The sequence below is a fragment of the Hemicordylus capensis genome, chromosome 1, assembly GCF_027244095.1.
Source record: "Hemicordylus capensis ecotype Gifberg chromosome 1, rHemCap1.1.pri, whole genome shotgun sequence".
NCBI lineage: Eukaryota > Metazoa > Chordata > Lepidosauria > Squamata > Cordylidae > Hemicordylus > Hemicordylus capensis.
Window position 1 is genome coordinate 444,036,697 of NC_069657.1, and position 12,518 is coordinate 444,049,214.

Consider the following 12,518-nt stretch of genomic DNA (forward strand, 5'->3'; position numbering starts at 1 on the left):
TGCCCTCTCTCCTGCTGTTACTCCCCTGCAACTGGTACTCAGAGGCATCCTGCTTTTGAGGCTGGAGGTGGTAGCCATTGATAGACTTCTCCTCCATGAAGTTATCCAACCCCCTCTTAAAGCCATGCAAGTTGCTGGCTGTCACCACATCTTGTGGCAGAGAATTTCACAAGTGGATTATGCATTGTGTGAAAAAGTACTTCCGTTTGTTGGTCCTAGATTTCCTGGCAATCAACTCCATGGGAATTTCATGGCTCAGTTACAATCCTCAAAGCTTAACCTCCATTCTATGGTTGTAGTGGGGCTACGAGGGTAGGGGAGGAAGAAACATGCCAGCCTGAGCTCTTTGGAGTACAACATCACAAATACAAGTTTGTAGAGAAGCAACATAGATTGCTCTTTCAATAATCTTTATTTAAGTTGAACAGATCCATTAAAAGCAGATATTATGCCACCACTGCATTTTCATGTTCCACCCTTGTGGGGGAAAACCTGTAAAAGTTGAACTGGTGTACATTTTAAATACAGAAGCCCGCTTCCGTTTCATACAAAGAAGTTTAAAGACGCAACAGCGTAGACAGTTCTGTTGTTAGCACCACATTGCTGAGTCTCACGAATAAAAGGTCCTATCATGTCATGTCCTTCCAGCTCTCAGTCCTCCAAGAATGGTTCCCAGTCACCAAAAGGAATTGCCTTTCCTTCTGTGTGCTACATGGATTGATTTCTAGTGTCTCTGGGGTAGTAGCGAGGACCCTGAATTCCACAGCTAACCAGTCTCTGTTCAGGCTGATGAGTGAAAGCCTCTCTTGAAGTCTGCATGATCTGATCAAGCCTCCAACACTCCAAGCCTTCCTTGAATACATAGTGGTGGGAAGACATTAGAAGTACTGGAGTGCCACTGCAGAGTGTGACAGCCATATGTGCTGTTTTGCCTGCCAGTTGCCCATGAGGTCGGAGTCCAGATGATTAAGGTCCAATATTGTCCTACAGATAAGATATCAGTTCTTTTCTTCTCAGTTGCTTGGGAATACTTGGATTGGTCTATTGCAGGGCTGCTCAACTTTGGCCCTCCTGCAGATGTTGGCCTACAACTCCCATAATCCCTGGCTATTGGCCACTGCGGCTGGGGATTATGGGAACTGTAGTCCAAAAACAGCTGGGGGGGGGGCAAGGTTGAGCAGGCCTGGTCTATTGTTTCAAAGGAAGAGGAAACTGCATGATCACTAGTTTTTCAAGTATTCCTTCCAAGACTGTTATATCACCCACTTCTTCAATTGCTCCCTTCAGATATTTGCAAAGATGGTCCCTAAAGCATGGATGTAGGGAGGTTGCATTCTGGTATTAAATCTCTTCTCATACTATTCTTGGGCCCTGCTGTTTCCCAGAGACTTCAGCAGTTCAGAGGCAAAGTGACCAGCACAGCATCTTCCTGTTCCTGCATGAGTTGGAGATATTTAGAAGGCTTTCAAGTGACCAGCACACATCAAGAATTTGACTTAGGGCAGAAGTTTTCTTCCCAATCATAGCTAGGTAATCTCCATATGGCTTCCTGCATCAGTCTCCAGTTGTAAATAAGGCCGAGGTTAGGGTTCTTCAGATAAGCACCGAGTGCTTGTTTGAGAAGAAATGGCAGTGAATGATGGATGTCAGCCTCCTGCAGACACCTCCCCTGGCAAGCCTGACCTTTCTGCAGCCTCTGTTGCCCACAGCCACAAGAAAATTTTCTGCCCTGTGCATGACAATAGGTCCGTCAGACCCTAGTCTGAAGGCTCACCATGCCAGTAAATGGCAGGGCAAAGTGGGAGGAAGTTCTGCCCCATCACTCACAGGTCTGATGTAACTCCTCTGAAGAGGACACAGCCCTCTCCATGATGGACAGATCTGTGATTGCAAGGATGGATTGATCCCTGTGAGCAATGGGGCATGGGGATGACTGATGTGGTGGTGGTGGTGGGGACTTCCACCCCCTTCACCCCGCCACTTATGGTATGGCGAGCCTTTGGGCTAATATCTGAAGGAGCCTCAAGTGTTGCCACACATCTGACCTGATTTTCCATTCCTTTGGCTGCAAGCTGTGGGAGAGTCACCTACTCAGGGGCAGAAGTATATATATTTGGGAGCAGAATGTGGCCACTTTGGTGTCCAAGGACAGTAGCATTATAGGGCCTAGCCAAAAGATACCACAGCACTGAGCCTTCATTATGGCCCTGATGGCTCAATGCTGGAGGCAGAGAATGAAGCAGTTTTGAGTTGTGTAGGGTACAGGGACCATATCCTGTGGACTAGTCAAGCAGAATGTCTCTCTCCCTCCTCATGAAGCATGTGTCCCACTTCAGCAGACAAGAGCTCAGACTCCTCAGCTGCAGATTCATGTGGGCCTGGGATCAGAGCTGGGCCACTTGTGTGTCCAAGGATGGCAGCCTGACTCAGATCAGCCAACAAATAGTGTGCCATCAGGCCTCCATCACTGCCATGCTGGCTTTCACTGCTAGAGGCAAAGAGCGAAACAGGCCTGGGTTGCACGGATGGTAGAGGAACTGTATTCTGTGGGCTGGTCAAGCTGGCAACATCCTCTTCCTCCTCACCGAGAAGATGTTGCACTTCAGAGATATCAAGAACTGGCAAGATTGAGAGATCCATCGAGTCCAAGTCCTCCGGCATCCCCTCTGGAAGGCTGTTGTGGGTTTCTTGACCCTCACATTCCAAGAGAATTCGGGCAGCTTGCGCCCAAAGACTCGAAGGGGTAAGATCTCCAGCTTCGGGAAACTGTACCTCATTTGGGCAGTAGTGGAAGTGACTCATGGCTGAGAACTGCAAAGACAGACCACAACCATGTTAATGCAACAGTATTGCAACAGATGCAACCAGGTTAATCCAATAGACCCCTGCTAATTGAGCAAAAAGGTACCTTCTAAAGTGGTGATCCTCTTATATTTAGCAGGGGAGAGCAACTGGTCCTATCTAACCCCAGCAGAGTATCCTTCCAGTGGCTGTTGCTGGTATCTGCTAGGGATGTGCAAAAAATTTCGGGCACAGAACGATCTGTGCCCGAAACGAACAATTTTGGGTGATTCGGGGCCGAACCGAATCACCCCCGATGTCCCCCGAATTTTTTCGGACACGAGCCGAATCACCCGAATTTCGGGCAAAAAAAATTCGGGTGATTCGGTTCATGGTTGATTTTTGGTGAATTTTTAAAGTTTTAGTGACTTTGGGGCAGTTCGGGGGCATAGCATGGGATTTGGGCAAAAGGAGTGGGGTGGGGTGGTAGCGCCTAATGAGTGCAGGCTACCACCCCAATTTCAGGGGGATTGGGCAAAGGGCTGATTTTTGGTAAATTTCTGAAAATTTCATGTCTTTGGGGCAGATTGGGGCATATTGGGGCAGAAAGTGGGGGCTGGGGCAGAATAGTGGGGTGGGGTGGTAGTGCCTAATGGGTGCAGGCTACCACCCCAATTTCAGGGGGTTTGGACAAAGGGGTGATTTTTTGAGAATTTTTGAAGTTTTGGTGACTTTGGGGCAGTTTGGGGGCAGAAAGTGGATCTGCCCCAAAAGAGTGGGGTGGGGTGGTAGTGCCTCATGGGTGGAGGCTACCACACCAATTTCAGGGGGATTGGGCAGAGGGCTGATTTTTTGAGAATTTTTGAAGTTTGGGTGTCTTTGGGGCAGATTGGGGGCAGAAAGTGGATCTGCCCCAAAGGAGTGGGGTGGGCTGCTAGATAGTGTCTAATGGGTGGAGGCTACCACCCATCCCCAATTTAAGAGTGATTGGGCAGGGGGTGAATTTTGGTGAATTTATTTTTATGAGGTTTGTCTTCATAAGGTGAAGTGTGCTAAATTGATTACTTCCTCATATTATTCATAGTAAAGGAAAGTGTGAAAAAGTGAAAGTGGGGTCATGAGAGTTGTTTAATTGAAAAAAATCTCATTTGCTATGATAGAATGAGAATTCACACCTCAGAAGTTTCAACACCCCTAGTATCTGCCTTATGTTTCCTTTTAGAATGTGAGCCCTTTGGGGACAGGGATCCATCTTATGCATGTATTTCTTTTTCTTGTATAAACCACTTTGAGAACTTTGGTTGAAGAGTGTATATAAATATCCATAGTAGTAGTAACAGTACCATTCTTTGTATGCTAAGAACTGGCATACTGTAGTAGCCAAGAGTGCAATCTGGGAATCAACAAGCCCCCAGTTCCTGTGTCACCCATGACCTTATTGGCTGGCCAGCCTTAGGCAATACCATCAGGGCAGATGGGGACAGTCAGGGGCCAAACCTTTCTGGCATGTGTGCCTGAACTTTAGGAACACCTTCAAGGAGAGTTCTAGAGAGCTTTCTCCATAGGCTGTATGGTTTTGTTTTATCAAGCCTTCAGCAGATTATATTGCGATTTTAACTATTTTAGTGATGGGGAAGAGTTGTACTTTCATGCACATAGGGACAAGTGGCTGCTGTGCATTGGTTCCCCACACCAGCTACACCTCCTGCATTGGCCAGACCAGGGATTCTCAACATTGGGACTCCAGATGTTCTTGGACTTCAGCTCCCATAATCCCCAGCCCCAACAGCCTTTGGTTGGGGATTATGGGAGTTGAAGTCCAAGAACATCTGGGGACCCAGCATTGAGAATCCCTGGTCTGGCCAATGCAGGGGGAAGGGCTGGCCAGCATACTGAGGGGCTTGTTCCCAGGCCACCAGGGCCCTAGGCATGTTGTGCATATTGCCCCTGTTCACATGGCTGCTTTTCTAAAGCTTGCAGCACATACATTTTAAGTAGAGCAGCCACTCAACCAGCCATTTCTGATATGGGGCATTGTTCATAATCATTGCACACCCCAGCTTTCCAGTTCCTAGGAAAGCTCAAAATTATATACAAAGGTCCCCACCACACATTAAGGTCATCTGAGGAGGTCTGTCTTCAGTTGCCACCAACACGTCTGGTGGCAACTCAGAGGCGGGCCTTCTCTGTGGTGGCTCCTGGGCTGTGGAATGCACTCCCAGCAGAAATCCATAATCCGAGTTCATTATTGGCCTTCTGGAGCGCCCTTAAGACCTATCTGTTTGGCCTGGCCTTCCAGGGTTTTTAAACCATAAAGGTTTGGCCTGGTTTTCCAGGATTTTAAAAGCTGATTTAATAATGGTTGTATGTTTTTACAGTTTTCAATTTTGATTTTAGTATTTTTAATGTAAGCTGCCCAGAGTCATTTCTGGAAGGGCGATATAGGAATCAAATGAATGAATGAATGAATGAATGAATGAATGAATGAATGAATGAATGGTTAGGAACATGGGAACCTGCCTTCTACCGAGTCAGACCCTTGGTCCATCTAGCTCAGTCTTGTCTACCCAGACTGGCAGTGGCTTCTCCAATGTTGCAGGCAGGAGTCTCTCTCAGCCCTATCTTGGAAATGCCAGGGAGGGAACTGGGAACTTCTGTATGCAAGCATTCAGGTGCTCTTCCCAGTACGGCCCCATCATCACAAACTCACAAGATAAACCATTAAAACCATGCAGTCAGTATGACAATCCAAACGAGGAGTCTCTCCCCCACCCCATACACAATGAAGCACAGAGCCAACAGAACCACCCCTCTTAAAAAAGAAATACAATCTAACTCTCCGCACTACAGATTCATCTACCGAGGCCCTTCTGTACATTCATACCAAGGATGGTAGCAGAGGACATCCCCTGTTCTCTTTAGATCTTATTTGTGGGACAGTGTCAGGCACTGGCAACCTTAAACCAAAAAATAGAAGGCACCTTGCTCGGCATTGCTGTAGCAGCTCACCAGAGGAGGCAGCATGTAAATGTCTCCACTTAGGCAGCATCAATGGTTCTGACTGGAACAAAGTACAGTAGCTTATAAATTTGACAAAAAGGGCTAGTGGTGTTTCATCTGATTCTGCAAAGCCTCAGATGTTGACCTACCTCCTGAGCAGCTTCTCTTCTGAGAGAAGTTTATAATAAAAAATAACTCATGCCTCCAACAACTCAAGGAGGCTTATGGAGAGATAATGCTACAATCTTAGTATCAAGCCACAATCCTTCAGTGATCATAAAAGAGATTCAAGTAAAAAGCCAAGCAGAAGATTAGGCGCAACTACAAGGCGAGGATTGAAAAGCAACTTCTAAATTCAAGTGGGGGAGAATTCCACAGCCCCAAGGCATTTGGTTCCCCCAAGCTTTTATTTATATCCTGCTTTCCTAAAAGGTGTAGTTGAGGCAGCTCCCATGAGTTAACACAGGAACAGCTGCAGACATCAATAGCCTTCTAAAACCAAAAGGGACTTAGATTAAAACCTACAACAGATGTCTCCATTTTAGTGACTTGCCCTGTTGAGAAATGGATAGGAGAAGGTAAAAAGCCTTGCAAGACAAGAGAAGGGAGAACTCTGCATGCAGTTAGCTGGAAAAGAGGGAAGACAGAGATACTAATCTGTAGAGAGATAATAAGTAGAAGGAAAAATTCCCAAGAAACACCATTTATTGACCTAGGAAACAAGGAGTATGTAACTCTACCATGGACAGCAAGGTATTTCAAAAGGGTGAAATGTGAACAGTTAGCCCACAATTTTAGGCTCTAGGACTTAATATAAGAAGAACAGCCCTGCTGGATCAGGCACAAGGCCCATCTAGTCCAGCATCCTGTTTCCCACAGTGGCCCACCAGAAGCTGAGTGTGATGGGATTCACTCAGGACTCATTTTAAGCTACATTACCACAGTATGTACTTCAAATTCCAGGCTACTTAACAAACTACTGCAGTAACCCCTCGCCCCCTACGACTTTAGTTCCTTTATCCTTTCTGCCCCTTTGCATGGATAATTTTTATATGAGTCAGTCACTGCAAAAAGCTATGCCTTCTCCACCTGGCAAGATATACAAGTTCAGTTCTTGCTGGGCTTCTGTAGGCTTTTAAGAGCTGTGTAGAAGGTAGGTGTGTGTGTGTGTGTGTGTGTGTGTGTGTAATCTAGGAATAGCTTTTCTTCCTCACCCCACAGCATTAACAGGAGAAACTGCAACCCTGGAGTTTTCTCTCTGATGCAACTCTAAACCTAGAAGACTCCCTAGAACCAGAACATCTACAGGCCAAATTGTTCCTTCCATCAGGAAAAACCATGCCTTGCCACTACAAAGATAAAATCCTACTTACTTACCTACACAATCCAGAACTAGTCTTCAATGATCAAGACCCACTTGAAACAAAAAGCTCCCTAGAGCAGGCAGAAAGAGCTCTTTTTATGGGGTAGATTGGTAGCCAATCCCCTGACAACAGAGAACATTTACCCTAGTCTCATTGGCCTGCAAGGGGAAGGCAGATCACACCTGGGGCTTTGGAATCATTTTCTAATCAGTGCTAAGTACTCAGTTGTTGTACTTAGATGGAACTCAGTAAAAGAGTAAGGAAACAGATAAGAAGAAGAACTTAGTGACACAGTGGAACAACAGTTACTCAGCACAATGCAAGAGTGCAGGAGGGATATATTGTAGAGGAGTTTAAGGGGAGTCATTTGTTTTATAGACTTTGTGGGTGTTGGCTAATATGGAATAAACTATCAAGCTGTTTTGTATAGAGTAAGATAATTGGTGCATCTAGGTCAGTGTTATCTATACCAGGGATTCTCAGTGTTAGGTCCCCAGAAGTTATTGGTCTTCAACTCCCATAATCTCCAGGCTGGTTGAGGATTATGGGAGCTGAAGTCCAATAACATCTGGGGACCAAACGTTGAGAATCCCTGGTCTACACTGACCTGTAGTGGTTCTCCGGAGTTTCTGAAAAGGTTTTTTTCAGTCTGCTTAGTAAGTGAAGAAATGGAGAATTTTCACAATGAAGAGAAGTGAGAAGAGGGATCCCCCAGGAATCTGTACTGGGACCAGTACCTTTTGATTTATTTATAACGGATCAAGAAATTAGGGCAAGCAGGAGATAGCCAAATCTGCGAATGACACCAAACTAGTATTCAATCAAAATGGGGTTGTGAGGAGCCCCAAAATGATATCTCCAAACTGGTGGACAATGAAATGACAAAGTTAGTTCAGTGTAAATACAGTAAGTGTAAAGTTCAAAAATTCCTAGTTTCACATGAGAACATAAGAATAGCCTTGCTGGATCAGGTCCAAGGCCCATCTAGTCCAGCATCCTGTTTCACACAGTGGCCCACCAGATGCCTCTGGAAGCTGACAGGCAGGAGTTGAGGACATGCTCTCTCTCCTGCTGTTACTCCCCTGCTCCAGGCCCCTGATCATCTTGGTTGCTCTGTTCTGCACCTTTTCCAGTTCTACAATGTCCTTTTTTAGATGTGGTTACCAGAATTGTATGCAGTACTCCAAATGTGGCCGCACCATAGTTTTGTATGATCCCTAGCATGGAATTGGCCTTTTTCACAGCTGTTGCACATTGAGTCGACACTTTCAATGAGCTTCACATATACACTGATGAGTTCTGAACTGTCATTGACGAGCCAGGAAAAAAATCCCAGTTTCACATATACACTGATGGAATCTGAACTGCAATGAAAACATTGACATCTGTGGCAAAAAGGCAAATTCCATGCTGGGAGTCATTAGGAAATGGACTGAAAATAAAACTGCTAATTTTATTATGCCATTGTGTACATATCTGAGGTGCAAACACGTTGGAGTACTCTTTACAGTTCTGATCATCATATCTCAAAAAGATATAAAACTGGAAAAGGTGCAGAAGAGGGCAACTAAACTAACCAGGGGCCTGAAGCACCTTCTTTACGAGGCAAGGCTACAACATCTGGGACTTTTTAGTTTGGAAAAGAGGCAACTGAGGGGAGACATGATTGAAGTGTATAAAATTATTCATGGAGTGGAATGGAGTGGATGGAGAGATTTTCCTATTTGTGCAACTATCCTTTGCAGGCAGCCTAACTGTTAACAGAAGTTGTCCTGCTCTGGTCTCCAGACACCCTGGAATAAAAGGCTGTACAGAGCTGTTAGGGGTTCTTAGGAGACAGAAGGGAGCCAGGCAGGCTGAGCTCTGTAGTTAAGTGTCATCTTGTGCGCAGAGGCACAATGCCTCTCAATACCAGTTGCAGGGGAGCAACAGCAGGAGAGAGGGCATGCACATATCTCTCGCCTGTGGGGCCCCCCCAGAGGCATCTGGTGGGCCATTGTGTGAAAAAGGATGTTGGACTAAAAAGGTCTTGGGCCTGATCCAGCAGGGCTGTTCTTATGTTCTTATCTAAGTTGCAGCATAGTCTGCCATGTGCAAATTAATAATAAATACATTTTTAAAAAACTTTATTTGTTAGCTGCCCCATAAACAATCTCTGAGTGGCTCATAACACCACAATAAAAACATCCAATTAAAACACAACACACACAAACACAAAACAAATTATAGCATGAAATACAAAATGCAGTACAAAACATTTCGAAACTTTAAAAAAAATCAATTTCTAAAAAGCCTGGGTGAACAGAAAAGTTTTCACCTAGCATCTAAAAGAACACAGTGATAATGCCAGGCAAGTCCAAAGAGGGGGTACCACCACCAATAAGGCCCTCTCCCTCGTGGCCGCCCGCCTGACCTCATTTGGCAGGGGCACTTGGAGTAGGGCCTCCGAAGAAAATCTTAAGGTCTGAGTTGGGACATATGGAACAAGGTGCCTGGTAACCTGGTCCCATGCTGTTTGTTGTTTTTTATTTATTTTTTTATTTATTTTTTATTTATTATTATTATTATTATTATTATTATTATTATTAACAACATTTTATATCCCGCTCTTCCTCCAAGAAGCCCAGAGAGGTGTAGTACATACGTAGGTTTCTCCTCACAACAACCCTGTGAAGTAGGTTAGGCTGAGAGAGAAGTGACTGGCCCAGAGTCACCTAGCAAGTATCATGGCTGAATGGGGATTTGAACTCAGGTCCCCCCGGTCCTGGTCCAACTGGGCCCGGAAACAGACTGAGAGCCAAATGTGCCACAGCATTCAGCAGACACTATGCACAAACATGACACGACATCAGGCCCATTCACACGGTCATTTGAGGGTGGACGGCATCCCAATGATCTGCTACCCTGTCAGCAGCACACTCAGGTTGGCGCTGTAAATTCAGCAAACACATGATACAGCTGCTGAGGGTTCCGGTACTGAACCTGGCAGCTGCAAGCCACGTTCCTTCATGGAAGGTCCTCCAAGGGTGTGCATGGCTTCCCAGCATGCTTTGCACTGCCATCTGACTGGGAAAGCTACATTATGTCAGTGACTGCTCTCCCATTGGCCATGAAGGAGCAGGAGGGGGATGTGGTCCTGCCAAAGCTGCTCCAGTTTTGTGATCATAGAAAGTGCTTTTCAGGCTATCATGTCCCTTGATGGTAGTCACTGAATGCACAGCTCTCTATGGCTTCCATGCTGGGGAAGGCATGCTGGTTGCTGGGTAGAAGAGGTGCAAGGATTCTCATAACTGGAGAATCAGGGTAGGGGTCTCTTCTCTCCTCCAACCTTGGTAAAAAGCTGGGTAGAAAGAAACCTGGGTACTCTCGCTGGGCTGCAGGGGAAAGTGTGGGTTCTGATGATCATGCAAATCTGGGTAGCCCACCTCCTAGCCCAATTTTATCAGCCACATGAACCAGTCTATCATATTCAAACAGTAGCCATGTTCTGACATTCTGTTGTATGAGTGTACAGATGTCTGTACACTCGTACATGTGTTTGTGTGAATGACTGTGCCTGCATTCATTGTAAAAGTGAACTAGAGCACAGGCCTCTTAAATGCAGGGCACAGACAGGAAGTGTACTGCTGTCCCTGTGTTCCACAAACCAAACATCAGCCATCTGAGTTTCGATCTAGGGTGGAGGAGGAAGGAGCTGCTGGTAAGCCCCAAAGGGTGATTATGTGAATGCAACAGCTGATAGTCTGCTTTGCCTCACTCTTGCTCTTGGCTGGAGCCCTCCTAGGTTTGCCAACATTCCACTTCCTGAATAAGGGACATGAGGCAGGCGATACGGGAGCCTGAGTGCTGAATCTGTTTTTACCACTTTCAGCTTCAGCTATGGTATATGTTACAACCTAGATGGCTTCTCCTCTGCTTATTGATCTAGCCATGGTTAGCCAAACTGGGTGTGATGTAATTTTGTTTTCTAGAAAGAGAAGCCTTGTTAGCCAGTAAAAATAGTTTTCACACATGATCACTATCTACTAGTCATCATCTGCAGGCTTTTCAGGCAGCAGGCTTTACTGAGGCTTTACTGCGAGTTCAGGGCATAACGGATACTCCGACGCAAAAACAGGATTTTTTTTTTTAACCCTGGACATAAATCGGGCTAGGTTCCAATATGGAGGGAGAAACCCAAGTTGTGTGTGAAGTGCTCTCTGAGGGATTTTTTTTTTTTTTTGCATGGACTTTGGGGTAAATCTGGCCGATATGTGAACACACACACACACACACACCCTCCAAAAGTAAACTAGCGGCAAAGTCACTGTCTGAAAAAGCTCCTGCATGATTATCACGATCCTGTTCCTGGATAATGCTAAGTTAGCCAACCATTGAAGGCTGTTAGTGTTAATGTTTTTGTTGATGACCCCAATATGGGACTCTTGGCACCCCTAAGCCTGCAACCCACCAGAACCACAGAGTGCTGTGGTAAAGAGGGAGAAGGGAAAGGAGTGGGAGCTCATTAATTATTTTGCTATAGTGAAAATAACTATTTTGATCAGAGCCATAAGTTCTTTCCGTAAGCTGAAAATGGCATCCCATAAGGGACAGGCAGTTTTGGGCTAAAATAAGGGACATGCCTGCTAATAAGTGACTGTTGGTGACCTTAAGCCTTCCTGCCATCCCCATGATGGTGAGATCCAGGTCACAGAAAGGGCTGAAATCCCCCAGTTTGTTTTAGATTGCCTCGGAAAGAACTTGAGTGACTTTCTGAAAAAGTATCAGAAAACAGTTCAGTTTATTCCTGAGGCAAATCTGGATTTGCTCATTCACCCACCCAAGAGTCCTTTGGGTTCTACATTGTTCCAAAGGTGCTGGTGCCCTTCTTAAGAAATGCTAAGTGTGTGGGAGAGGAGAGGGAGAGAGAGAACAGATTTCCCTCCTTCCCACAGCCTTTGCAGCTGCCCCTTTGAAGGTTTTGCTTTAAGGGAAGGGAGAAGAGGGAGCTTTGGAGATCAGGGTGGTTGGCTGGTTGGTTGTGTAAGCCAGGAATTCAGCCCAGACTTTATATTATGGTACTTGCAATGCTTTGATGTGAACGTTACGAGTGCCTAAAGCTCATTTCTGGGCCCAGCTCTAATGAATGTCAGGGATTTCTCCCCAAAATATCACAAAAACAGTATGGGTCCATGACCTTTTCCTGCATGAAGTGGAGCACCAAATGATAGCCTCCAGTGTTCCCTGCAATGGGGAGTGTCAGGCCCTCCTGCTGGCCACGGGCAGGCCCAAATACTCACCCAGTCGGGGGGCCAAGAAGACGGCGGCAATACAGTCCCCGGGTATGGGCAAAGTCAGCTGGGACCCTACACAGTTGCCAGGGAGAGCCAGGAC

At 45.9% G+C, this 12,518-nt stretch overlaps 1 long non-coding RNA gene across 1 annotated transcript; it reads right to left on the reverse strand.

The window, feature by feature from the left end:
- Positions 1 to 393: 393 nt before the first annotated feature.
- LOC128323416 (uncharacterized) lies at positions 394 to 7,282 on the reverse strand. The gene is made up of 2 exons (XR_008306256.1): positions 7,159 to 7,282; positions 394 to 2,811 (listed from the first exon to the last, which is right to left on the reverse strand). It is a non-coding gene; the product is annotated as an uncharacterized LOC128323416 (long non-coding RNA).
- Between the last annotated feature and the right edge of the window lie 5,236 nt (positions 7,283 to 12,518).